This window comes from Balaenoptera borealis (assembly GCF_965194805.1).
Source record: "Balaenoptera borealis genome assembly, chromosome: 16".
Classification (NCBI taxonomy): domain Eukaryota; kingdom Metazoa; phylum Chordata; class Mammalia; order Artiodactyla; family Balaenopteridae; genus Balaenoptera; species Balaenoptera borealis.
The window spans coordinates 53,480,624-53,507,360 of NC_138872.1; the positions used below are offsets into that span (position 1 = coordinate 53,480,624).

The 26,737-nt window shown below is 47.0% G+C and overlaps 1 long non-coding RNA gene and 1 pseudogene across 4 annotated transcripts; one reads left to right on the forward strand and one right to left on the reverse strand.

Annotated features, from left to right (window-relative positions):
- Nucleotides 1–293: 293 nt before the first annotated feature.
- Nucleotides 294–26,627, reverse strand: LOC309614196. Of its 3 annotated transcripts, XR_014236064.1 has the most exons (4): nucleotides 26,324–26,627; nucleotides 24,601–24,843; nucleotides 22,671–22,798; nucleotides 294–1,359 (listed from the first exon to the last, which is right to left on the reverse strand). It is a non-coding gene; the product is annotated as an uncharacterized lncRNA (long non-coding RNA). The 3 variants fall into 3 exon arrangements; XR_014236063.1 differs by lacking the exon at nucleotides 22,671–22,798; XR_014236065.1 differs by lacking the exon at nucleotides 294–1,359 and having other exon boundaries at nucleotides 15,891–22,798.
- LOC309614190 (large ribosomal subunit protein eL34 pseudogene) lies at nucleotides 10,587–11,029 on the forward strand (annotated as a pseudogene). The gene has a single exon. The product of its transcript is annotated as a large ribosomal subunit protein eL34 pseudogene (transcript).
- Nucleotides 26,628–26,737: the final 110 nt, after the last annotated feature.

Genomic DNA, 26,737 nt, shown 5'->3' on the forward strand with positions numbered 1-26,737 from the left:
GAAGTAGAGGGAGGGAGGCAGCATTCACTGAGCTTTTACTCAAAGCAAGTGCCACACTAGGTGCACCTACACACAGCATCCCACTGAATAATCCCAACAGCCAAGTACATGAGATGCCATCACTTCATGTTTATAGATGCAGAAACTGAGGCTCAGATGAGTGGATAAACTACCCAAGGTAATACAGCTAATTAGCATTGGAACGGGCAAGCAAATTCAGGCTTGTTCAAACTCAGAGCTCTTTTCTTCAGCCCATGATGCCTCTCATCCCACGATGGGGAGTGATATGTCCCCCACCTAAGACCGCAGACATGCATCACGGGAAGACACTTTAATGGTGGGAGCCACAGAAAGCACAAGGGTGTTATCCTCCTCCCACAGAGACCATGAAGGGGGCTGGGGGTCCCTCAAAAGAGGACCTCTGGAAAGGACAGGTCTACTATGAGACCTTAAGTGAGAAAAGGGCAAATGCTTACAGCACCGACAGCTTAAGCATGGGCAGGGCTGCTGGCTTAAATGAAGGATGCTCGAGCAGCTTTTCTAATTAATGATGGTTGAGTCATAAGAAGAAAAAAATGTTGGCTCCAAGCTGATGCTAAAAGAAGGGTGCCCTCTGCAAAGTGCCTGAGTAGATGTCTCCTGCAGCCGCGTCCCCCACTCTCTCCTCCAGCCCTGATGCCACACCTTCTGGCACCTTCTCGTGAACAGAGGCTGCAAAGAAGCAGAAGGCCTAGCCCAAATGGTTTGAGAGAGCTCACCTTGGCCAAACAAACGATTGGCGAGGATGCTGATGGGGAAGGCACTTCCACATGGCTGAATGGACCACAGCTGGTCTTGTACATCAGCTACAGCATAATCTGAGGGGCACTGGCAAGTCCACTTCTCTACACTGATGTCACAGCTCCTGAGATCTCACCTCCAAAAATGACTTTCTTCAGGTTCCTTTCCAGAGGAGAAGTTTTCTTGGGAGGAGAACATGCATCAACTCCCGGTGAAGTGTTAGGTACAGAATCAAATGGATCTTGAAGGTCACATGATCCTGCCCGGTGCAGGAATTTCTGACAGCATCTGCTTGTATATTCCAGGGATATGGAAACCACAATCATGGTTGTACAGCTCCCATAAAGTTCTTTACCTTAAGCCAAAATATTTTCCTATAGCTTCTTCTCCTCCTCATATGGCATTGGGAACAAATGTGCTTCTTCAAGGCAGTCTTGCAAGCCCCCAAGTACCTCTCCTGAGAACCCCAGTTCTCCCAGCTCTTCCTTGTGGCGTAACTTTCAGGGTACCCCCTTTCCAGGATGCCTCCAATGGGCCCACTCCAAATTAGCAATAAGACTCCCGCCTGTGTGTGTAGAACTGCAGAGACAAAGTGTAGAATCCCAGTTATTTGTATACACACACATGTACACATACACACACTTACACAACCAAGGGAAAACAAAAGGCTCCAAATGGAGGTAACCCAATAGACCCCTGGGAAGCATCAGATGTGTTAGGCACTCCTGGATGCAAGAAGCAGCAACTCTCTCAAGTTAGTTCATGCAATACTGTTAGGATACTTGTAGAAATAAGGAATAGAGAAACCTTAGCAACAGACCCTTGGAGAAATCAAACACCTGAGCCTTGTGGGAAGAGCAGGAATCTCCAGGAGAGCAAGGCCGGCCAGGCACTGGAACTGGAAGGCCACTGGAAATCCAAGGCAGCTTGGGAAAGCAGGCCATCTCGTAGACCCCCAAGCAGTAGGCATTCTGAGGCTCATTCCAGTGCTCTGCCACTAGTAATTCAGCTCCCCTCTCACTCTGCTTCCTCTCATCCATCTCTTTTTTTTCTTCTCCTCTGCCAAGTGTGTGGTTGATCCTGCCTCATTTCCCAGTTCACAGCTCTCCGGGCCCCCGCAGAGATCACTGGCCACTGCTGCTCAGGAACGAGCAGAGGAGGCTCATCAGGAGCTGGAGGCATCCCAGTTTCTCTCAAGAGGAGGACGGTGAGCAGGACCAGCCTGTGACTGACCTTTTAGTACATCCGGTACCCAGAAGGGAAGACTAAGAAGGTGTTCATTTCAGGGCACACAGGAAATAAGCAAACACAGACTTCTTGGTTATCAGGTCCCCAGAGAGAGAATCGACTTGATTCTGATATACAGATGGAAGGAACTCATGAGAATCACCCCACGTAACCAGCTGCTTCTTGTTGATGATCATTTGGGGCTCGGAATAGTTCCCAACCCCAAACATCAGCCCCATCATCTGTCCATCTACCACTTCACTTTCAACCCTCTGTGGCTTCCACGTTCCTCTATTAAAATAAAAATGCAGGACTTCCCTGGTGGCACAGTGGTTAAGAATCCACCTGCCAATGCAGGGGACACGGGTTCAAACCCTGGTCTGGGAAGATCCCACATGCCACGGAGCAACTAAGCCCATACACCACAACTACTGAGCCTGTGCTCTAGAGCCCGCAAGCCACAACTACTGAGCCCACGTGCCACAACTACTGAAGGCCGTGCACCTAGACCCCATGCTCCACAACAAGAGAAGCCACCACAATGAGAAGCCCGCGCACCACAAGGAAGAGTAGCCCCCACTCGCCGCAACTAGAGAAAGCCCAGGCGCAGCAATGAAAACCCAATGCAGCCAAAAATAAATATAAATAAATAAATAAATAAATTTATTTTTTAAAAACTATTAAAAAATAAATAAAATAAAAATGCTGCTTAGGAATAAATTTAATGAAAGATGTGCAAGGCTTTTATATTGAAGACTACCAAACACTGTTGAGAGAAATGAAAGACCTAGATGAATAAAGAGATGTACCATGTTCATGGATTAGAACAGTGGTCCCCAACCTTTTTGGCACCAGGGACTGGTTTCGGGGAAGACAATTTTTCCACAGACGGTAGGGGGCGGGGGTAGGGAGATCATTCAGGTGGTAATACGAGCAATGGGGAGCAATGTGGACCAGCAGATGAAGCTTCACTCTCTTGCCTGCCACTCACCTCCTGCTGTGCGGCCCAGGTCCTTACAGTCTGTAGACTGGTACCAGTCCATGGCCCGGGGGTTGGGGACCCCTAGGTTAGAAAACTCAATATTGCTAAGATGTCAATTCTCCCCAAATTGATCTACAGATTCAATATAAACCCAATCAAAATTCCAGAAGGCTTTTTTTTTTAGAAATTGACAAGCAGATTCTAAAATTTAAGTGGAAACGAGAAGGACATAGAATAGTCAAAATAATTTTAATAAAGAATGAAGTTGGTGGACTTACAGTAGCTGATTTTAAGACTTACTATAAACAACAGTAATTAAGACAGCTTGGTATTAGCATTAGGATACACAAATAGATCAATGGAACAGAAAATAGAGTCCAAAAATAGCCCTACATATATATGGCCAATTGATTTTCAGCAAAAGTGCCAAGACAGTTCAATGGGGAAAGAAAAATCTTTTCAACAAGTGGGCTAGAGGGCTTCCCTAGTGGCGCAGTGGTTAAGAATCCACCTGCCAATGCAGGGGACACGGGTTCCAGCCCTGGTCCAGGAAGATCTCACATGCCGTGGAGCAACTAAGCCCGTGCGCCACAACTACTGAGCCTGCGCTCTACAGCCCACGAGCCACAACTACTGAAGCCCGTGTGCCACAACTACTGAAGCCTGCGTGCCTAGAGCCTGTGCTCCGCAACAACAGAAGCCACCGCGATGAGAAGTCCTCAGACCACAAGGAAGAGTAGCCCTTGCCTGCCACAACTAGAGAAAGCTCACGCACAGCAACGGAAGACCCAACGCAGCCAATAAATAAATATAAATAAATAAATAAAATATATTTAAAGAAAAAAAAAAAACAAGTGGGCTAGAATAACTGTCTACCCAAAAGGGAAAAAAGAAATGAACCACAGCTTATTACATTACACCAAAAAATTACGTTGAAATAAATCCTAGACCTAAATGAAAAACTAAAACCATACAGCATCTAAGAGAAAACATAAGGAGAATATCCTCATGACCTAGAAGTAGGCAAATATTTCTTAGGCAAAACACAAAAAGCACTAGCCACAAAAAAATTAGTAAACTGGAATTCATAAACATGTTAAATTTCCAACACACCAACCGGAATTGCTACAATTAAACAGACTGACAGCACCAAATATTAGTGAGGATATGGAGCAACCAAAACTCTAAAATGTTGTTGATGGGAGTGTAAAATGGTAAAACCACTTTGGAAAAAAGTCTTACAGCTTCTTATAAAACGAAAAATAAAACCATAGACTCAGCACCTCCATTTCTAGGTATTTACCTAAGAAAGAGGTAAACACATGTCCATGAGAAGACTTTTACAAGAATATCCATAGCAGTTTTATCCATAATGCCCAAACTTGGAAATGTCCCAGATGCCCATCTATAAGAAACTATGGGGACTTCCCTGGTGGTGCAGTGGTTAAGAATCCGCCTGCCAATGCAGGGGACATGGGTTCAAGCCCTGGTCCAGGAAGATCCCACATGCCACAGAGCAACTAAGCCCATATGCCACAACTACTGAGCCTGTACTCTAGAGCCCGTGCGCCACAACTACTGAGCCTGCGTGCCACAACTACTAAAGTCCGCGTGCCTAGAGCCCATGCTCCACAACAAGAGAAGCCACCACAATGAGAAGCCTGCACGCCACAATGAAGAGTAACCCCCGCTCGCAGCAACTAGAGAAAGCCCACACACAGCAACGAAGACCCAACACAGCCAAAAATAAATAAATAAATATATTTTAAAAAAGAAAAAAGAAACTATGGTAAAGTTGTACTACTCAGGAAAAAAAAGGCACAATGCACAGTCACAACAATATGGGCAAATCTCAGAAACATTATGCTGAGTGAAAGAAATGAGTACCTAGTATATGATTCCAATTATATGAAGTTCTAGAACAGACACAATTAATCTATGTTGGAAAAAAGCACCACTGTGGTTGCTTCTGGGGGGCTAATGTAGGAATTGACCAGGAAGTGGCAGGAAGGTACTTTCTGAGGTGATGGGAATGTTCCATATCTTTTTTTTAAATAACAGCTTTATTGAGGTATATTTCATATGCTATATAGCTTACCTTTGTAAAGTGTACAATGCAGTAGTTTTCAGTATATTCAGAATTATGCAACTGTCACTGCTAATTCCAGAAGAAACCTGATATCCATTAGCACCCCTCCACCCCTAGCCCACCCTTGAACAATGCATCTACTTTCTGTCTCCATGATTTGCCTATTCTAGACATTTCGTATAAATGGAATCATACAATACGTGGCCTTTTGATCTGCCTTCCTTCACTCAGCATCACATTTTTAAAGTTCATCCACGTTGCAGCATGAATCAGAACGCCCTTCCTTTTCATGGCTGAGTAATATTCTGTTGTGTGGATGGGCAACATTGTGTTTATCCACTCCTTTATCGTTTTGGGTGATGGACATTTGGGGAAGAGCTTGATGGGAAAAGGCACAAGGGAACTTTCCAGGGTGACATAGTACTTACCTGAGTATATATATTTGTCAAAACTTATTGAACTGCGCACTTAAAATATGTGCATTTTATTGTAAATAAACTATAATTCAAAGAAGAAGGCCCCAGAGAGAAAAGAATAAAGAAAGACAGAAAGAAAGAAAATTGGGAAGAAGGAAGGAGGCAGGAAGAGAGGGAGGAAGAAAGAAAAAGAAAATATATTCTGGGAGGTAATTCCTCCTTGTTTTAGCCACGACCCTCATGGGTTATTTGAAGGGTGGGAAATCACTGACGACAACCCCCACCCCCTGCCAGCTTCCCCGGTGGGCTGTAGCAAACTGCGTTCAGTGGGTATCAAGCTGTGCTTGGGATTCCCCCAGCGACCCTGTGATTATCTGAGCGTGCTCACCAATCAACTCTTGTTGCCTTCACAGGGCACATTCCACTGCAGAGAAAACCCGCCTTTTCTGCACCCAATCTGCAGAGAGTCTGCTTTGGGCTGGCCCACCCCCGCACAGGCCCCCGTGCCCCCTCAATCCCTTTTGAGATCATCTGAGTTCTCTGCTCACCAGGCAACTTTGTGAAGCCAAGTCGTCCTCCCAGGGAGATTTTCCTGCTGCAACAGGGAGATGTAACTGGTTAGCCCGGCAGTTCTAGCTCTAATGTAAGTCAATAAATTGACATGAATTTGACATTTTTTTAATATTTTTTTTACACCTGAAAGAAGGCCTGGCAGGCAGGGAAGGTGCCTGAGGACTTAGTCACAAATTATATCAGGACACCCCGGGCAACGAATACTTTGTCTCCTCGTCAAAGGACACTTAGGATTCCGCAGGTTAAAAATGGTCAAGCAGGGCTTCCCTGGTGGCGCAGTGGTTGAGAATCTGCCTGCCAATGCAGGGGACACGGGTTCGAGCCCTGGTCCGGGAAGATCCCATATGCCGCGGAGCAACTAGGCCCGTGAGCCACAATTACTGAGCCTGCGCGTCTGGAGCCTGTGCTCCGCAACAAGAGAGGCCGCGATGGTGAGAGGCCCGCGCACCGCGATGAAGAGTGGTCCCCACTTGCCGCAACTAGAGAAAGCCCTCGCATAGAAATGAAGACTCAACACAGTCATAAATAAATAAATAAATAAATAAAAGAACGTGAATTTCTTTAAAAAAAAATAAATAAAATAAATAAAAAAAATTTTTAAATGGTCAAGCAGTGGCATTTTCTTTAGCTCAACCTGTAGAGCATCTAGTGGTTGCAATGAGACAGGCTGGGACCTGGGACCCTTTGCTGCAGTGCTTGCACCTGGACAAACGTCTCCTGGAGCAACAAAATACAAAGAAACCATAAGACTAAAAATAACTGCGGGCTTGGCAGTTAGGGCAAAGTATGGACAAAAAGATACACAGAGAAAAAGCCCAACTGCCACTTCTGAAGAGCCAGGAGCAAAAGCAGGGGGTTGGGAGAAAAAGCAGGGTCCTGCGCATGCCCCCTGCACACATCACCAAAGGGGTGGGCAAATCACCTAAGCCACCCCTCCAGCCGGACCCCTGGACACACCCCACCTTCACTCCATATAAGGAACCAGCTCACGCCACCTCAGGGAGGGAGGGAGCAAGGAAACCTGTTGTTTGTTCTTGCTCCCCCGCACGCCGCCCCCCCCCCCCCGAGCCCCCTGCAGCAGGGGTCCCAATAAAGCCTTGCCTGAATTTCTTGTCTGGCCTCTGATCAACTTCTGCTGATTAAGGAGCCAAGAACCCTGGTCAGTAATAGCCAAGACTCTGCCTGCAGGCCTGGACACCTCTGTCCTAATTGTGTTTGGGGGTGCAGGGGTGGGCAGTAGTGTATATGCAGGAAAAAACGACTAGTAAGATGATGCCAAGTGCTGTACCAGTGCAGCGCCGTGAAGTTCAAGTAGCGGAGAGGCCACTTCACACTGTTCTGTCCACACGTGCCGTGCCCCCAGGCTTGGGATGTGATGGCTAATCAGTGTAGCCCCACCTCCAAGATACTCCCTCCCTCCCGTGTTGTCTAGGGGCGTAGACTGCCTAGCAAACAAAGAGTTGGGATGCTCTGTGGGAGTCGTTACAACAGAATTAATACAATGGAGTTCACCTAGGGCTTCTGCCTGAGAGTGGGGGGGACCTTAATGGAAGACAGGCTGGGTCCACAGAGGACGTTCCAGAGAAGCAAGGCTCTTGGAGTAAAAGCGCAGAGGTGGAAACACACGCAGACTGCAGGATGCATTGCTTCCCGGTTACACCCTGCATCAAGAGGCCACAAAATCTCCCCAGGGCTTACCTCCAGGAGTGAAACAGAAAGGAAGAGATTCCTGCCCTGGAAACAGCCTGGCTTCTCAAACTGGTTTCTGGCCTGAGCCATTCCCCGATGGTCGGTATCACAAAGGACAATGAATGAGCCAACCACGCTATCATATCCATATGCAAAAACAGCCATGTCACTGAGACAGAACTACACACCAGTAGTAACTGGATGACGTTTGGTCCCAAGGGTGAGAAAGTCTGGAGATGAAAAGAAGACGAAGGAGAGAGGAAGGGAAGGAGAGAGGGATGAAGGAGGAAAGAGAGGGGAAAGGGAGACAGAGCTGGAGCAGAGGAGGAATGGGCATCCCCCCTTTGCCCAAGGAGTGCAGGCCAGACTTTCCAAGACACGGAGAGCTTCCTAGGACTCCTGACCCCAGAGAACATGATCTGGGCCACGGCAGTGGAACAGGCTGTGAGGCCTAGGGGATGGAATAGCCCTTCCTGGCCTGGGTATCTAACCCCTTTAAGCCACAGACCTTGTCCTGGATACATATCCGAGCAGGAGAGCATCAGGAACTATAATAAACACCAAGGGGAAGATTTTGCAAATAATTGTTTTCAATTGTCACTACTTAAGGGCTAAGACTCTGAAGTCTGAGAGGCAACATTTTATTCTCCCTAAGCAATCAGAAACAAGAGGAGAACTCTCTCTGTACTTGGTAAATCCGCGTTGGTGTGGGCCCACAGGCAGCAGAACATGACAGAGGGGGTGGGCAAAGGTGCAGGGATCCTCAGCAGAGGTGCGATTCCAGATGGTCCAGGTGTGGGGACTGAGGGGGCTGCAGCAGAGAAGGCAGAAGGCAAACCAGGAGAGGAGCCCACTCCAAAGAAAGCCACCAGGGCCACACATGGGAAGGGGCGCACATATGCAGCCCAGGTGGACAGAGGCCCTTGGGAGAGGCTCCTCCTTAGCAATGAACACCCCGGCTGTTGGCTAGGCTAGATCAGCCATGTGGCGCGTGAGTGGACTGCACAGGCTGGGGAGCTGGGGGCTCTGGCTCTGCTATGAACTGGCCAGGGAACCCTGGGCCAGGCATTTCCTCTCTCAGGACCCGTTTCCTCATTCTGAACAGGATGGCAGGTGGAGGGGTTACAGGCTTTTCTGCTGATGTCTAAGACCTACAGAAGCATCACTGTAGGAAGAGAGAGGCTCGACAGCCCTCTACCCCAAACTCTACCAAAATATGTCTCTAGCACTTCCTTCCTTCAACTATTTGCCATTCTCCTCCAGCTTTCTTAGTCCCTTCTCTTTCTTCCTGGGCAAGAAAGTAAGCTTGCAAGGGGGCACCCTCCGCATTTACCAGGGAAGACCTGTGGAGTTGGATACATGCAGAGCCATGCCTGGAAAGCTCTTCATACACATGCAGGTCTGTGACTCATGCCCAAAGGCACTCAGCCTGAGAAAGCCAGGGTCTTGGTGGGCTTTGCTGGCTGCCTGGGGGCCGGCCTCATGCTACGGTGACATGCCCAGGGCTGCCCACCACTTCGGGTGTCTTCTCCTCCAAGGCACCTAAACCTTGACTCTTACCCTCAAAGTCTTGCTCCAGTTAGACTTGCAGGACAAATAGGAGGAACCAATGGCGTGACTTCAGGCCTCTGAAGACATGTGGGAATCAGGAGGGCACTTTTCCAGGCCCTGTGTAACACAGCTGATGCCTCTGCCTACCCCATTTCTAAAGAGACTCTCCCCCTCAAACCAGGACATTCTCCCGGGGTGGGGGGTGAGACCCAGAGATACCCCAGGCTGGCTGACTCTTCCCTAACTTTCTATTTCTGCCATACGTGCAGGCCTGCTTTCCCCTGCAGATGAAATGAAGATGTTTCCCAGGTTGTTGGGTCTTCCCTGGCGGTCCAGTGGTTAAGACTCTGCGCTTCTACTGCAGGGGCACAAGTTCGATCCCTGGTCAGAGAACTAAGATCCTGCACCGTGCGGTGCAGCCAAAAAAAAAAAAAAGGAAGTTTCCTGGGTTAGAAAAACCTAAGGAAGACTCATAAGACAGAATCAGAAGGAAGGAAGAGGAATTGATTTGGGAAAGTGGAGGGAGGGAGAGGGTGACTGAAATTCTGGGTAGGAATGTAAATTCACCCAAAATTTGTAACATTCACTCTCACTCAGTAGAGTGATGAAGTAGTGACATTTGTTATCACTATTACTGTTTTTTTTTCCTTTTTTTAATTGAAGTATAGTTGATTTACAATGTTGTGTTAATTTCTGCTGTACAGCAAAGTGATTCAGTTATACATATACATACATTCTTTTTTATATTCTTTTCTATTATGGTTTATCACAGGATATTGAATATAGTTCCCTGCGCTATAGAGTAGGAGTTTGTTGTTTACCCATCCTATATATAATAGTTTGCATCTGCTAACCCCAAACACCCACTCTATCCCTCCCCCACACACTCCCCTCACTGTTACTGTTTTAGTTCTACTTTCAAAAGGCAACATTTTAAAAACAGCTTTATTGAGATATGCTAGTATGCACAAGATTCACCCATTTAAATTGCACAATTCCATGGTTTTTAGTAGGGTCACAGAGTTGTGAAACCATCACCACTATCTAATTTTAGAATATTTCATCACCCCAAAAAGAAACCCCATACCCATCACCAGTCACTCCCCATTCTGCCCCTCCCCACTTCCTAGGCACAGGCAACCACTAATCTACTTTCTGTCTCTGTAGATTTAAAAGATTGCATTTTGCCCCCTTAGGTACTTTTCCTACAGTCAGGATATGGCATACAACAGATGGCAGTGATGTCTTAATCAAGATCTCATGACTCATAAAAATGGCCAACAAAGAAAAGATGCGTCTTCTTCCTCTTCCGGGGACAGTATCTAGAGGCATTCAGGATGGTTCAGCGTTTGACATACCGTCGTAGGCTGTCCTACAATACAGCCTCTAACAAAACCAGGCTGTCCCGAACCCCTGGTAATAGAGTTGTTTACCTTTATACCAAGAAAGTTGGGAAAGCACCAAAATCTGCATGTGGCGTGTGCCCAGGCCGACTTCGAGGAGTTCGTGCTGTGAGACCTAAAGTTCTTATGAGGTTGTCTAAAACGAAAAAACATGTTAGCCGGGCCTATGGTGGTTCCATGTGTGCTAAATGTGTCCGTGACAGGATCAAGTGCGCTTTCCTCATTGAGGAGCAGAAAATCGTTGTGAAAGTGTTGAAAGCACAAGCACAGAGTCAGAAAGCTAAATAAAAAAATGAAGCTTCTTTGGGTAATAAAAAAAAATCAAAAAGAAAAGATGCTTAAAATCACTGATCATTAGGGAAATGCAAATCAAAACCAGGATGAGATATTACCTCACACCTTAGGATGGCTACTACCAAAAAAAACAGAAAATAACAAATGTTGATGAGAATATGGAAAAATTGGAACTCTTGTGCATTGCTGGTGGGAATGTAAAATGGGGCAGCCACTATGAAAAACAGTACGGCGGTTCCTCAAAAACTTAAAAATAGAATTACCATACTATCCAGAAATTTCACTTCTGGATATATACTCAAAAAACTGAAAGTAGGGTCTTGGAGAGATAATTGCACACCCATGTTCCTAGCAGCATTATTCACAACAGCCAAGAGGTGGAGGCCAACCAAGTGTCCATTGACAGATGAATGGATACGCAAAGTGTGGTATATACATACAATGGAATATTAGTCAGCCTTAAAAAGGAAGGCAATTCTAACACACACTACAACATGCATAAACCTTGAGGACATAATGCTCAGTGAAATAAGCCACTCACAAAAAGGCAAATATATTGTATGATTCCACTTATATGACGTACCTAAAGGAGTCAAATTCATAGAGACAGAAAGAAGGGTGGTTGCCAGGGGCTGGGAGAGGGGGAATGGGAGTTAGTATTTAATGGGGACAGAGTTTCAGTTTGGGAGGATGAAATCGTTCTGGGGATGGATAGTGGTGGTGGTTGCACAACAGTATGAATGTACTTGTTAACACTGAACTATACACTTAAAAATAGTTAAGATGGTAAATTTTATGTCATATATATTTTACAATTAAAAACAAAAGGATCTTATGACTATATTACTCAGCCATAAAAAAGAATGAAATAATGCCATTTGCAGCAACGTGGATGCACCTAGAGATGAACATACTAAGTAAGTCAGACAGAAAAAGACAAATACCATATATCACTTATATGTGGAATCTAAAATATGATACAAATGAACTTATTTACAAATCAGAAATAGACTCACAGGGCTTCCCTGGTGGCGCAGTGGTTAAGAATCCTCCTGCCAATGCAGGGGACACGGGTTCCAGCCCTGGTCTGGGAAGATCCCACATGCACGGAGCAACTAAGCCCACGCGCCCCAACTACTGAGCCTGCGCTGTAGAGCCTGTGAGGCACAACTACTGAGCCCACAGGCCACAACTACTGAAGCCCGTGCGCCTAGAGCCCGTGCTCCACAACAAGAGAGGCAACTGCAGTGAGAAGCCCGCACACCGCAACTAGAGAGAGCCCACGTGCAGCAAGAAGATCCAAAACGCAGCCAAAAAAATAGACTCACAGACAGAAAACAAACTTATGGTTACCAAAGCGGAAAGGTTGGGGGAGGGATAAATTGGGAATTTGGGATTAACAGACACTACTATATATAAAATAGATAAACAACAAGGACCTACTGTATAGCACAGGGAACTATATTCAATATCCTGTAATAACCTATAATGGAAAAAAATCTGAAAAAGAATATATATGCATGTATATGTATATATAGGTATGCATGTATATAACTGAATCACTTTGCTGTACACTTGAAACATTGTAAATCAATTATACTTCAACAAAAAAAATTAAATTAAAAAAAAAAATCTCATTACTGATACCAAAAGGCTTAGGCCAGGGATGCCTTTCTTGTGACACACAAAAGCCTACTTTTCTTCCTTTTAAAAATAAAATATAACGTTTTATTACACAGCTAAACATAGGCAACATTAGCAAATATTTGTAAAATGTTATTCACAGAGTGTGCTTTTTAAGAAACAAACACTCAAGCACAATTTGTTCCTTTCTCATTAATCCTTAACTATTAGCACAGGCTTAATAATTTTGTAAGATTGCATTGACTGAATCCTTATATACAAAGGATGACAAGCACACACCATGCGTTAATTCATGTACGCTTCCGATACTAAGAAGCAGATCCGACTACTGATCCCATTTCACAGTAGCAAAACTGAGGCTCAGAGATACTAAAGAACTTGCCCAGAGACCCAATCGAGTCTTCTGTATCCAAGATGAGTACTAAGTGTTACTTCTATTAAAGGACAATCGTTCTCAAGAAGTATGAAAACATCTACTCTCTCATCAGTTAGGGGCCAGTTTAAACAAACCCACCCCAAAAACCTTTTTCTTAGCAATTCTCTACCAACAGCTTACCAATTACCTTCCAAGAATAATTTTTTAAAAGCCTGCATCCCTTACAACAAAAACCTTCAAAACATTCAGTCAAGCGTTCTTTTTTTTTTTTTTTAAATGTAATGAGGTTTGGGAGCAAATGCATCTGATGATGTCTTAGCTAAGTCCCACATCTTTCAAGTTCTCTACTGGAAAGTTGGACAGCCCATGAAGAGCTGAGGGCCGAAAACAAGCCAGATGCAGGTCTTTTACGTAGTTCCTTCCGTCACTCAATCTCCATCACCTCCACCGTCTCTACACAATGTCTCTAGTTCATTGTGAAACATGAAAAGCATTCCGGTAACAACGCGATGTTGACCATCTGTCTGGTTTGGCAGGAGAGACATTCGGAGGAAGTCCCTTTTGATGAAGCTGGCCCCTTCCATAGGCCAGGCTTCCAACATGCGGGGTTTGTGTTCTGTGAACCCAACTGGTCTCTGTTGTTTGGACTAAGGGCGGTTCTCCAGAACGTATTTGGAATCAGGAGTAACAGATCCTCACTGAGTCTTGGCTGGCCTCTTGAGTGGAGGGAACTATATTTGAACAGATCAGGATGGCCCTTTTCTGCCTCACGCATGGGTCGGAGGCAGGGACAGCCAACCTGCCACCTTGCACACCAAGATGCTGCCCCGTTTCTTGATGGCCAGCCAGCCCCTGGGTCAAGTCCCTTCCTGAGACCCAGTCTGCTCCTGTCCTTCAACCTCATGGTATATCTCTGAATCTTTCAAAGAAATTCTACTCTTTGCTGTAAACTAACTCCAGCTGATTTCCGTGCATGTGATAACAGAAACCGAATACGATAGTAGACTCATTTCCCCACAATTTGTATCATCGCTGGGCTTATTTTTTCCTACATTGTCAGATTCAAAGAAGAGAAAGGCATCTCCAGCCCAGAGTTACTTACCTGCCTGAAGAGGAAAGCTCTGCACACCATGAGGACCAAAAACAGGCCCCCATCTTCCTAGGCACCACTAGAAAAAGTGCAATAACTGAACATGAAACAGTCGTGGTTGCCAGAAAGAGGTAAAATAATGTTAGATAAACTACACAACGACATTTAAATGCATTCAACTTTAATACTGCGGTTATCTGCAAAAATGAAAACAAAGCAAGTCAAGTTCCTTGGTAAAAAAACAAAAACAGGACCTTTTAAAGAAAACAGTTAGGGTGAGGCCAAGGAAAGGACACCAACTGGGAGGCAGGAGAAACCTAAGGGGAAAACTATCCTGCACACATGCCCCTGAGACTGGGCGGGAAGGGACGGCCCCTATCCATCCATCCATACGCCTAGGGCAGGGAAGGAAAGCTAAAAAATCCTTAGTCTTGGGACTTCCCTGGTGGCGCAGTGGTTAAGAATCCGCCTGCCAATGCAGGGGACACGGGTTTGATCCCTGGTCTGGGAAGATCCCACATGCCGCGGAGCAACTAAGCCGGTGCGCCACAACTACCGAGCCCGCGTGCCTAGAGCCTGTGCTCCGCAACAAAGAGAAGCCATGGCAATGAGAAGCCTGCACGTCACAATGAAGAATAGCCCCCGCTCACTATCAACTAGAGAAAGCCCGTACACAGCAATGAAGACTAACAACTAGAGAAAGCTCGTGCGCAGCAATGAAGACCCAAGGCAGCCAAAAATAAATTAACTTTTAAAAAAATCCTTAGTCTTTTCTTTTTAATTGAAGTATAATTAATTTACAATGTTGTGTTAGTTTCAGGTGTACAGCAAAGTGACTCAGTTATACTAAATAACGTTTTTCAGATTCTTTTCCATTATTGGTTATTACAAGATATTGAATATAGTTCCCTGTGCTATACAGTAGGTCCTTGTTGTTTATCTATTTTATATATACTCGTATCTGTTAATCCCAAAGTCCTAATTTATCCCTCCCCCACCCCCTTTACACTTTGGTAACTGTAAATTTGTTTTCTCTGTCTGTGAGTCTGTTTCTGTTTTGTAAATAAGTTCATTTGTATCATTTTTTTAGATTCCACATATAAGTGATAACCTGTGATATCTGTCTTTCTCTGTCTGACTTACTTCACTTAGGATGATCACCTCATAGTCTTAATTAGAGAGAGAGGGAAGAGGACGGAGAGTCATGCTCTCAGATGAAGGTAGCACTCCCTCCCTCGGTTCAGACCGGAAGGCTCACGTCCGTGAACAAACCAGGCTCGTTCAGACCTGCACATCTGTGCTTAGCTCTCTCCCTGCCCAGGAGGCCTTCCCTTCTCCTGTCTACTTAACCCAACCCTAGTCATCCTCAAATGCCCTGCAGTAGAGGCCCCTCCTCCCCGTCACCTGCCGTGTCACCGCCAGCCCTTCCAGATGTCCCCCTTGACCAAACTCCCAGGGCACAGAACCACGGCTGGCATAGCCCTCAGAGAAAACATCCGACTTAGTCACACCTTCCATTAAAGTTCTTAATTACAAGCATTTCTTTGAGTGTGTTAGTACTGTTGAGATTGTAAGTCTCCAAAACAGGGCAAGGACAAAACCACAGAGAAGTCTCATCCTGCTGTGAGTGGTAGTGTCCCAGCAGTGTGGAGAAAGGCGGGTGAAGAGGCAACTCAGCAGCACTGACATATGCACGACCTAATACTCCAGGCCACGTTCACAGAGAGGGGTCTTACAGAGATCCCGTATTTTCCATCAAAGCGCCTTTGTAATCATCATCCATTGGAAACAGAATGGGGAAAGAAAGACAGGGAAGCAAAAATATGAGTTACCATGATCTAATTTATCAGAAATGGTCCAGAGGAGTACCAGGGGCAGGCACTGTGATTTCCCCCAGTCAGTGTACCAATTTCACAGCAGGACCCATCTGTGTGATCTCTGCGCCAGAGTCCAAAAGAGTCAGGCCAGCCTGAACACCGAGGCTGCCCAGACGCTTGGCAAAGAAGGGTTCCTGTAATCAGCACTGATGTTAACATTGGCTGGTGGTGATTCCTACCCCCTCTCCCTCCCCTGCTTGAACCTCACACCTGCAGGGTTCTCAGCTATTTGGGGGCCTTAAAACAGTTACCAGGGCTTCCCTGGTGGTGCAGTGGTTGAGAATCTGCCTGCCAATGCAGGGGACACGGGTTCGAGTCCTGGTCTGGGAGGATCCCACATGCCGCGGAGCAGCTGGGCCCGTGAGCCACAACTACTGAGCCTGCGCGTCTGGAGCCTGTGCTCCGCAACAAGAGAGGCCGCGATAGTGAGAGGCCCGCGCACCGCAATGAAGAGTGGCCCCTGCTCGCCGCAACTAGAAGAAGCCCTCGCACAGAAACGAAGACCCAACACAGCCAAAAATTAATTAATTAATTAATTAATTAATTTTAAAAAAATAAATAAATAAAACAGTTACCAGGTATCAAGACTGGTGGCCCTGCACCCTCCTTATTGAAAGAACCAGCTTCTCTAAAGGCAAGAGGTATGGATTCACAGAGCCTGGGGATCCTGAATATTTGAAATCCACACAACAATCAGTGTCGTTCCTCCACACCACTGAATTAGCCCTTAGGTGTACTTCAATTAATGATGCCACCATCCTCCCCCCTCCCCTAGACTCAGAGTCTTCTCTTTCTTTTGCCCCACAGCAAATCAGATGCCAAGAGCTCTGCACTTTATCTCCCTAAAATCTGTTGCATTACCCTCCTCCTCTTTCCCAAGATGGCATAGTGGAAAGAGGAGGCTTTGGAATTAGACAGAGCTGCCATTGAGTAGCTGTGCCTTTTTTTTTTTTAAGCTTCAGTGTTCCCACTAATAAAATGAGGATAATGGTAACAATACCTACTGTATAGCTGTGATATGAGGAGGGGGATGACACTTGTGACAATGCCTGGTACACCATTTGCCATAGAACAAGTTCTTCCCACTCCTTAGCTTCCTTCATCTCTTCCATCCCTACCACGAAGGCCTGAGGTCAGCCCCTCAGTTCTTCCTTTCTACCAACATATCTGCGGTTGGCAGAATCTTAAAATCCTCTGCTCCCACATTATTTCCCACATTAATCCTCAGGACGGTGATTATGTTAGCACATGACAAGGGGCATTCTGTAGATGTAATTACAGTTACTAATCAGTTGACTTTGAACTAATCCAAAGGAAACTATCCAAGTGGGCCTGACCTAATCACATGAGTCCTTTAAAAGCACAGGGTTTTCTCCAGCTGGTAGCAGAAGAGGAAGTCACAGATTCCAAACACCAGGGGGATTTGAGGCACCGCTGCTAGACTGAAGATGGGAGGGGGAGGGGGCACATGGAAAAGGTAAGAGGGTGGCCTCTAGGAGCTGAAAGTGACCCCCAGCTGACAGCCAGCAAGTCCCGCCTGGACTTGTAGGCACTGTTTTAAGTTGCGACGTTTGTGGGTTTTTTGTTAGGCAGAAACAGAAAACTTATACAATCTCCTAATTGGGGCCAGAAAAGGAGAGAAGACATTTTGAGGGGAGAAAGGGATTGACTTTGTCTTCTTCACATATTTCCACCTCCTCTCGAGTCTTTGAGGACCCCCAACTCTGCCCTCCCATGTCAGAGACTGTCCACCACATCCCAGCCCCGGGCACACACTGCCTGCCACTGGGGAGCCTCTGCTCCTCTCAGGCTATCTCATCTTCTCAACTGTAGGCTGAGTGCTTCCAACACAGAAGCCACAACCGGACCTTTTTCATATTCCCCGAAGCACCCAGTAGAGGGCCAAGCATACAATAAACACTCACAAATATTTTTGGATAAAGCCAATTTCTTTCAGCTCCAGTGACCAGCAGGGCCAATGAAGGGATCCAAAACCTAGCCAGCCACAGGTACCCAGAGAGCCCCTCCCAGGAGACTCTGGTCTCACAGCCTCCTGGGATTAACAAAGCGCCAAGATGGGGATACCCGTTTCTGCACCTTGACCTTTCAGAAACACTGGCCGGTCACATTTTCAGGCATGAGTCAGGCTAGCACTTCCCTGAATCATAGTCTGTTGTGTGTGTGTGTGTGTTTTAATGTTTACCTACACCTGGAATTTGCAAACACAAAGGAAGTGAGAATAAAGAGGATGACAGATCTCACAAAATGCACTACCTGTATTTTGTTCAACAACAGGTTTATTTTGGATGCCCACCATGTCTGGGTAAAACAGTGCACCTCAGACTGGGACTTGAACCCACGTGCCAGGACTCGAACCCAGCCAAAACCCTGATTGGGACTTGAACCCACGGTCTTTTAATTAGAATCACTCACATGGTATCTGGACTTACTGAGGCTCAGGTTCTTTGTGCCTCAGCGCAGAAGGAATTCAGCGAGAGGCAAAGTGATAGGCAAGAAGTAGATCTATTAATATAGGATGCTTGTAAGAGATGCAAGTGGGGAGGTGAGGGAGCTCTGCCCTGAGGATTAAGTGGGCTACAATTTTATAGTCAAGGGAAAGAGGGTGGGGAAAAGACCGCCTTCTTCGGGTAGACATGAGGCTTACATCACTAGTTCCTCCTCTGTATCAGGCAGGAGGGTGTCTGACCCTATGAGGTCAAACTAGGATTATCATAGCACTTATTCAAATCAGTAGAAGGGTGGTGACATTTTTCTTCCACTTAATGGCCTAGGGCATATCTCGTGCTTTTATTTATGGCTTTATAGTTAAGCAAGACTGCCTCGTTCCACGATGTTCCAATAGCTTTCTTGAGTGATCATTAACTTACAGTGGTCTTCCAAAGTTTCCTAGGTTTCCCTCTCTATCTATAGTCCCCTACTGGGACTTCTACAACTACCTGTAAACTATCCTATTCTGTCCCTATCACGGGCACCAAGCTAAGAAAGACCCTGGAGACAGAGAACCAAATCAGAGTGGCCCCAACCCTTGAACTTGAATCCAAGTCTCCCCTGAACACAGTGGTCACGGCAGAGTCTTTGACAGTTTGGAAACCAGGAGACTGAATTTCTTCAGGTCATTAAAACGAGTGACAGCAGACTCAGGTCTTCTCCAGGCAGGCAGTGGGTGGGGTCCCTGCCGCATTCTACCCACCCCTGTGACTCTGGGCCCACCTTCTCTGCCCCACCCTGGACTCCAATCACAGGCCAGTATGATGTCACTGTCTAAACTTAACAACCGTCTTGGCAAATTTTATCTAGGGCCCTCAAGCACAGATTAAAAAGTAAATCCATAGCATTTGAACAGACCTTTACAGCTTACAAGGCACTGTCATGTTCATTGTCTCATTTGACCCTCCCAGGAGCCCTAGAAAGTGGGTGGGGTAAAGATTATTATCTCCACTTTACAAATGAGGAAACTGAGGCTCAGAGAGTTGAAGTGATTTACCCAAGGTCACCTGGTTTAGAAGACAAAAAAACCACGTTCTTCCTTCTCTACCACCTTGGATCTAGTCTTTGGGCCTAAATGGGAACTCAAAGGGAGACTGCCTAAGCTCTTCCCAGCTGGCCTTAGTGGCTGCTGATTTGAGAATTTTGTTACCGAAAGAATGAAAGAGAAGTAAGGATCAGGAGTAAGAGGAGAATACAAGGATGCCTGATACTCCAGTAACACTTTATATTTTTCAAAGAACTCACATATTTCTTACCTCATTTGGGTCAAAGAACAATCCCATAAAGGTTAATAAAGCAAGTATATTGTCACCAGAGATTGGCTCAGAACTAATCCCTAACACTTCTGATTCCAAGACTCTTTCCATAACCTAAGGGAGGGGATTCTTGACACTCATACCCTGCTTTTGTCCCTTTGGTCCTGAGGGTCAAGACCGAGAGACAATTGGACACCCTTCTCTTGTGTATCCACACAAGTCCAACTTATAATGACCTTTCTTTCTTTCGTTCTCTTTTTTTTTTTTTTTGGCCATGCCCGCGCATTTTGCAGGATCTTAGTTCCCTGACCAGGGATCAAACCCAGGGCCCCTGCAGTGGAAGCATGGAGTCCTAACCACTGGGAATTCCCTATAATGATCTTTCATCTCACTGTTCCGCTGCCAGAAGTTGTCCCCGGAAAGCAGGCACCTCCCCATTCTGGTTTTAGGATTACTTTTACACAACTGATTTTATATAACTGATACACCAGGGAGAACGTTACCTGTCAAACTGCTGTCCATTCATTGAACAGATGTTTTTGAGCAGGGCACCACTCTGGGCTAGTAGTCCCTGGGAGTTAGAGAAATGAACCAGACATGTTCCCTGCTAATGAGAAGCTCACAATCTAGTGGAAGTGAAGAAAACACAAATATGTGACCAGATACGTGACATTCACGAACATATAACAAGATGGAGTAAATGTCACAACAGAATTATCAGCAAAGGGCTGTGGAGGATCAGCGACAATTCCAACTGTTAAGAAGGAAAGTGTCTTGGGACTTCCCTGGTAGCACAGTGGATAAGACTCCACGCTCCCAATGCAGGGGGCCCGGGTTCGATCCCTGGGCAGAGAACTAGATCCTACATGCATGCCACAACTAAGAGTTCGCATGTTGCCACTAAGGAGCCCAGGTGCTGCAACTAAGGAGCCCGCCTGCCGCAACTAAGACCCAGTGCAACCAAATAAATAAATATTTTCTTCAAAAAAAGGAAAGTGTCTTCCTGAAAAAGAAAAAAAAAAAACAGCATTTGGGCTGGGCTTTGAAGGGTCAATGGAGAATCTGGAGAAGCAGACAGGTGCAGATCACAGAAACATTGTAAACATTTGGGAAACAGGGACGAAGCCCGTGTAAGAGCACCTTGAAGTCTGCTCGGCCCCCAATCTTACCCTGAGGCTGGTTGCGATCCAGCTTAGGCCTTCAGCTAGATCTAGGTTGGATCTTGCCCCCAACTTGAGGGAACCCAAGGGACCCAGACCATCCACTTCTTACTTTCTCAGGTTCTATGGTATCTGCGGCACGTCCCACCCAATCTTAACCGCCCTCTTAACCACTCACCTTTTCTGTTCTCTATGTCTGTTTTGCTTTCCCAACTAGACTAAAACACCAGATTCCTTGGGAACACAGTCAGGGGGCATCTGTATCCTATCCCAGCCAGCATGAGGCTGGGCACACAGTAAGTACCAAAAACCTCTTTGTTGACTGGTTGCTGAAGTCTATAGGTCCAAGAATCATGAGATGACAGTTTCACAGACAAGGCGAACAAGAAAGGGTAGCATGTGTAACCCTCACCGGGGATAGCAGTGAAGCGATTAGGAGAAGACATGTACCTCTGGTTTTAGGGTTACCTTTTACAGAACTGAGCTGAATTTAAATCAAGGGGTTCAGACTTGCTGGGTCATTCTGTGGGACTGCCCTGCATTTCCTGTATTTCACCTTCTGCTCTCTGACCAAGTCCCAAGGTTCCTTTAATCTGTTTTTCTAGTTCCTGCTTGTCAACATTTTCCAATGAGACATGGTGTCTCATCCTTCCTCTTGGAAAGCATAATGGGGAGGACAGCAGAGTTGTCACTGCCAGTCTGGAGACCTACAGTCCAAGGCCGGAGGAGAGAGCACAGTCAGGGCTGGATGGAGGTGGGAGTGGAAAGGACCCCAAGACAGAGTACAGCTTTCTACTGGGTGGACAAAACTGACAAACAGGCACACTGGATAGGGTCAAAATCCAAACAGGTCCCCATGGGGGAATAGGGCAGCTCATGCTCCATCTCCCTGGGAGATGGTCCATCAAGGTAACCAAGTAGGAACAGGGTGGGAGGGGCAGGTGCAAAAAGGACCAAAGGCCCAGGTGGTGAGTTTAGGGATTATCTAGTCCAACCCTCTTCTCTAATCCCACAGTTGAGGTCCTCAAACATTCCCTCCTGTGACAGTCTAACCCATTTCCGCCCAGTGTCTCTCTTCATCTTTGATGCTTCCAATCCATCCTCCAGGATGCTGCCAGAGTGGTCTTTCTGCAACACAGTCGGTTCAAGTTGTCCCTCTACCTTCAGGATAAAGTCCAAAGTCCATACGGCCTAAGAAGGCCCTTCTCTGCTAAACACAGATAGACCTTCACATATAATCTCCTGTCTTTACCCTACTCCTCTCCACCTTCCACTGACCTCATTCCACTGACAAAATACTGCACGACATTCTCCAAAGATGCAGTAGACTTACTCCCATCTGCCAGGAGAATTCCAATTTCAAGGTCCAGCTCAAGTGTCACCTCTTCAGTTAAATCTCCCCTCACGTCCCCTAGGAAGGATGAGTGAGTTTCTCTTCTGTGCTCCAAAAACACCTCTGTATAGCATTTATTACCGTGATTTGTACTGATTTACAGAGACTGAGAGACCATCCGGGTAGGGATGGGTTTTGACTTCTCACAGCCCTCCTTGCCCTTAGTTAGCATGATAGGAGCAGGTGGTCAAAAAAATGTTGACTTATAAAGAATGAACCCCTTTCCTTTATAAACACACAGTGAGCTCCTGGCAGAGCCCAATTAAAATCTAGGTTGTTGATGCCCAGATCAGGCCTCTCCTTCCTAGGTTGCCTCTTCTACCTGTTTTCCATGCCTATCCCATTGGATGCTCCTCACTGACCTGGACTTTGAAGCACTGGGGCAGCGACAGATATTGGCAGAAGCAGGAGCCCAAGCTGTCATCTGTACGGAGAGTCTTCTGTGCTCCTCCTAGGGAACTGTTTTGATGCCGAGGGGCTCTGAACCAAGCTGTAGGCGGTGACAGAGCAGGTTAGTCATCCCAGCCCACACCCATTCTCTGCTCAAGGGCCCCAGCACCTGTCTGCCTTGGGTGATACGGGAAGTGGTGCTCTGAGCCAACTCTGGTCCCAGGGAGGGAGGGCTGTCACTGTGGCCAAGGTCTCCCCCACCCCTGGTGGTGAAAGCGGGAGTGATGGCCTCTACCTATCGGAGCAAACATAAAGGGACTCAGGGAGTACAGGGAATGGCCTCAGAAAAGCTGCAACCCGTGATAAAGGTCAAGGGACTCAGCTCACCACTCTTTGGGCCCCATCTGGAGAGACAGATGTGTAGGGCTTTCCACCTAAGCAGCTTGTTCTCCACTGCCTGCCCTCACTGGTGTGTCTTCATTTCCCCAAATTCAAGGCTCCCCGAGGAAAGCACAAGGCATCCTCCACCACCTATCCCCCAGACGCAACCAGGACATTTATTTTATAGCTGAATCTTGTTTCAAGCAAAGTTAGCATGTAAAGTTGCGGGATAAACCTTCACTTAACTCTTTTCACCACAAAAAGCTCCCCAGAAGCATTCATTCACTGGTGGCTTACTGCGTATAAGGATAATCCCTGCCCCCAGCAAAGAAAATAAGTTGCATATCCAAATTAGGGCACATACAGGAGACAATGCGATAAATCCTCTAGGGGAGGCTCACCAAGGTGAGTTTGGGAATCTGGAGGTGAATGAGTTTGAAGGAAGTGGCATATGAGCTGGGCTTTAGAGAACAGGCTGGATGTGCCATTCAGAAATAGGTGGAACGGCCCTCCAGACGGAGGAGGCATCATCATCAAAGGACTGGAGGAAGATCCACGAACTATGGATGGAATCAAATGTGAGGCAGATCCACACGGAAACCCAAAGGGTGGGCTGAAACAGTGCATTCAACATGCCCAAGCCCCAGGGTCGCAGGCTATGGCACCCGGAGAAGGCTCTGGACAGCCAAAGTGCAAGAGGAACGCAAATATTGCAGCAGCAGGGTTTATCCTGGGTGAGGAGTGGGCCAGGATGAGCCTGGGAATTAGACCACAGTTCAAATGCCAGCTCTACCCTTAAGAGCTGTGTGTTCTTGGACATGTTACCCAACTAAAGTCTTGCTTTTGTGCAAGGTCCCTCCCTAATACTTCCTACCGAGTAGATCACGATGAAACGAAATGAGATTATGGCTAGGAAGCACCTGGCAGCGTCAGGCACACAGCAGGTGCTCAATATAGGTCAGGTTCCATCTCCATGCTTGAGGTGTTGGGACGATGAACAGCAAATGAAAGACTCTGGGGGACCCTTGACGAAGGAAGAGGCCAATAATAGAGGATTCTGAAGGAAGGGGGTGCTAAAGGAAGAGGAAGCAGGGAGGAAAGAGCCCAGTGCCTCTGAGCTGAGGTTTCTGCTCCATAGCAGGCCACGTTAGGGGTGCTGGTAAAATGCTCCCGGCCACACTGGTCTTTGGTTCATCCCCGAAGAACCCTGTGTTCCAGGAACAGCACAGCAATGCAGTGAGCAGAACGGAGCTTGTGGGTGGAGCGCAGGAGTTGAGCAGGGAAGGGAGGCAGCACCTAGGCCCCTGCCCAGATGGTGGGGGACCAGAAATCAGGAGGTGGGTAAGGCTGGTTGCAGAAAGAGAAATGTTTTTAACTCCAAAGATATCCTCTACTAGGAAAGGCAAAATGTCCAAGGTTTGGGGTGTTTTTTTTTTCAGATCTATATACCTACTCTTTTAACCTGAATAACCTGGCTTATCACAAAGCGGCAGGAGAGACACCAACAGGCTCGGGACTCACCTCTGCAGACAGCCTCCAGTCCCTCCAGCTGCGCCCCAGCCCCAGAGAGAAGAGGCACAGCTAAGGATCGTCAGGGCGATTCTCCATCGAATCCAGCCTCTATGTGCTCCTCTTTCATTTATTCATCCCACCAACATCCACAGAGGAACTACTATACACAAGATAAGATCCTGGAGAGGCAGATGTCAGCTTAGTTGTCCACACCTCTATCCCTCGAGTTGTTTCTCTAGTCAGTTTCTTTATCTGTCAGATGGAGAAAATGGGTTTATGGCAAGATGCAATGAGATAATGAACATACCTGGCATAGAGTAAGTGCTCAAGAAATATAAACTATTGTTATACTGGTAGAAGCAAGATTGCATGTTATGCTGGTTATCTTTCATTTGTTTCCCCCCACCCCACCCCCGTACATTCTACATCTTTTTCCACCCTGTGCAGTGCCCTAGAATTGCTCTGTATGGACTAATCAAGACTCCCTTGTCCCTGATTTCCCATTGGGTTTGGTCCATGGGGAGCCAGATTAGAGGGAGGGAGAAATTGAAGACAAGGCTTTTATTCCCCCAACTCCCTTCCTGAGCCCCTTGACCCAAAGTCCCAGCTCTAGGAAAATGACCTTCCACACAGCCTCCCTGCCTCCAGGCATACAGGTGGTAAGATCCCACTGTGACTAGCCCCAGAATATTTCACTCTCCATAGTTGTTACCCTACACTCTGCCTCAAATTACGCAATTGAAATATGCCATCTGTTTTCTACTGGCCCCTGACATACAGGGTGAAGGAGTGTGGGAAAAGGCTTGGGGATCAGGAGACCTGGATTTGAGTCCCATCTCTCCTCCTCACTGGCTCTGTGACCCTAAGCCAGTTTCTCCTTCCCTAGGCCTCAGCTTCCTCATTGGTAAAAAGAATAGCTCTTTTGTCCTACAGTTCCCCGCCACCACTGGGCATTCTGTGAAGTTAAACCCAGGAAAGGGATGCATATAAGGAAGTAGAGCTGCCTTGGGCAGAGGGCAGATGAGGCAGCTAAGCCCCACACCAACGCATTCTTCCCCAGGAATCACCTAACCCCTTTCCAAGGACTTTCCTTTTCTTCTCAGGCCACCAGGGTACCAGATACCCAGATGATCTCCGCTCCAAAGCAACAGCCGAGAAAACTCAGGGAATTAAAAGAAATTCCCTTTACTTTCAGTAAGCAGCTGGCCAACCCTGGTTTAGCCACAGAGGTCCCTTCCCAATTTCTAGTGTGCACAGGGGTTCAAGCACAGAAGCCAGTAAACACTTGATGCCCACAGGGCTGCAAAAGAAGGGGGCATCTGGGGCAGAGGGACCTAAGCCAGCATCCTGTCTGAAGACCCTGAATAGAGATCCCTGTCGCTGGGCATGCGTCAAGTAAAGGCTAACGACCACTTGATGAGATACTACATAATCTCTGAAGTCCTTTTTAGCTCCTGAAATTAGTGACTCAGGAAAACCCAGGAGCCACAAGAAAGACATTCTAATAATATCACCCTCCATGGCCCCCTTATCTGAAGTTTCATTTTTCCTAAGTGCTTTCCCACCTGCGGTCACCCAGAAATAGAAAAAAGTGAGCAAGGTAAGGCTGGGTTTCTGTCCTAAAGAACAGGAAGAGAGGGCAGTGTGGATTCTAGCTTTACCAGCTTCTCTGAATTTCTGGCGGGGTGAGGGAAGTGGAATAACCTCCTAAAATTATCAGTTCCTGTTTTACCTGAAGTTTGACCGCAGGTGAAAACCACAACATAGTAACTGCCAGCACCAATTTGCCTTTGACGTTCTTCACGTCCCCCAAATGCCTCCAGAAATCTGTGGCTTCACCCCAAAACTCTGAGCAAGTTCAAGGCCTTTCCCGACCCCAAATGAAAACTTCCGCGCTCCTCCGGGCTTCCAGCGGTCGGACCGCGCACAGAGCCGGCTGGGTGGGCTAGCCTGCAACGCAGCGCGGCCCGAGGTCGGCCTCCGCTCAAAAGGCAGTAAAGGCCGACAGAGCCAAGTTCCTGCGCCCCGCGGGGAGGGGACCCCGCTGCCCGCCCCGCCCCGCCCCGCCCCGCCCCGCCCCCGGCGCTGAGTCACCGCCCGCCCCGGCTCAGCCGAGCCCGCGTTCCCAGGAAGCGCCACCACGCGC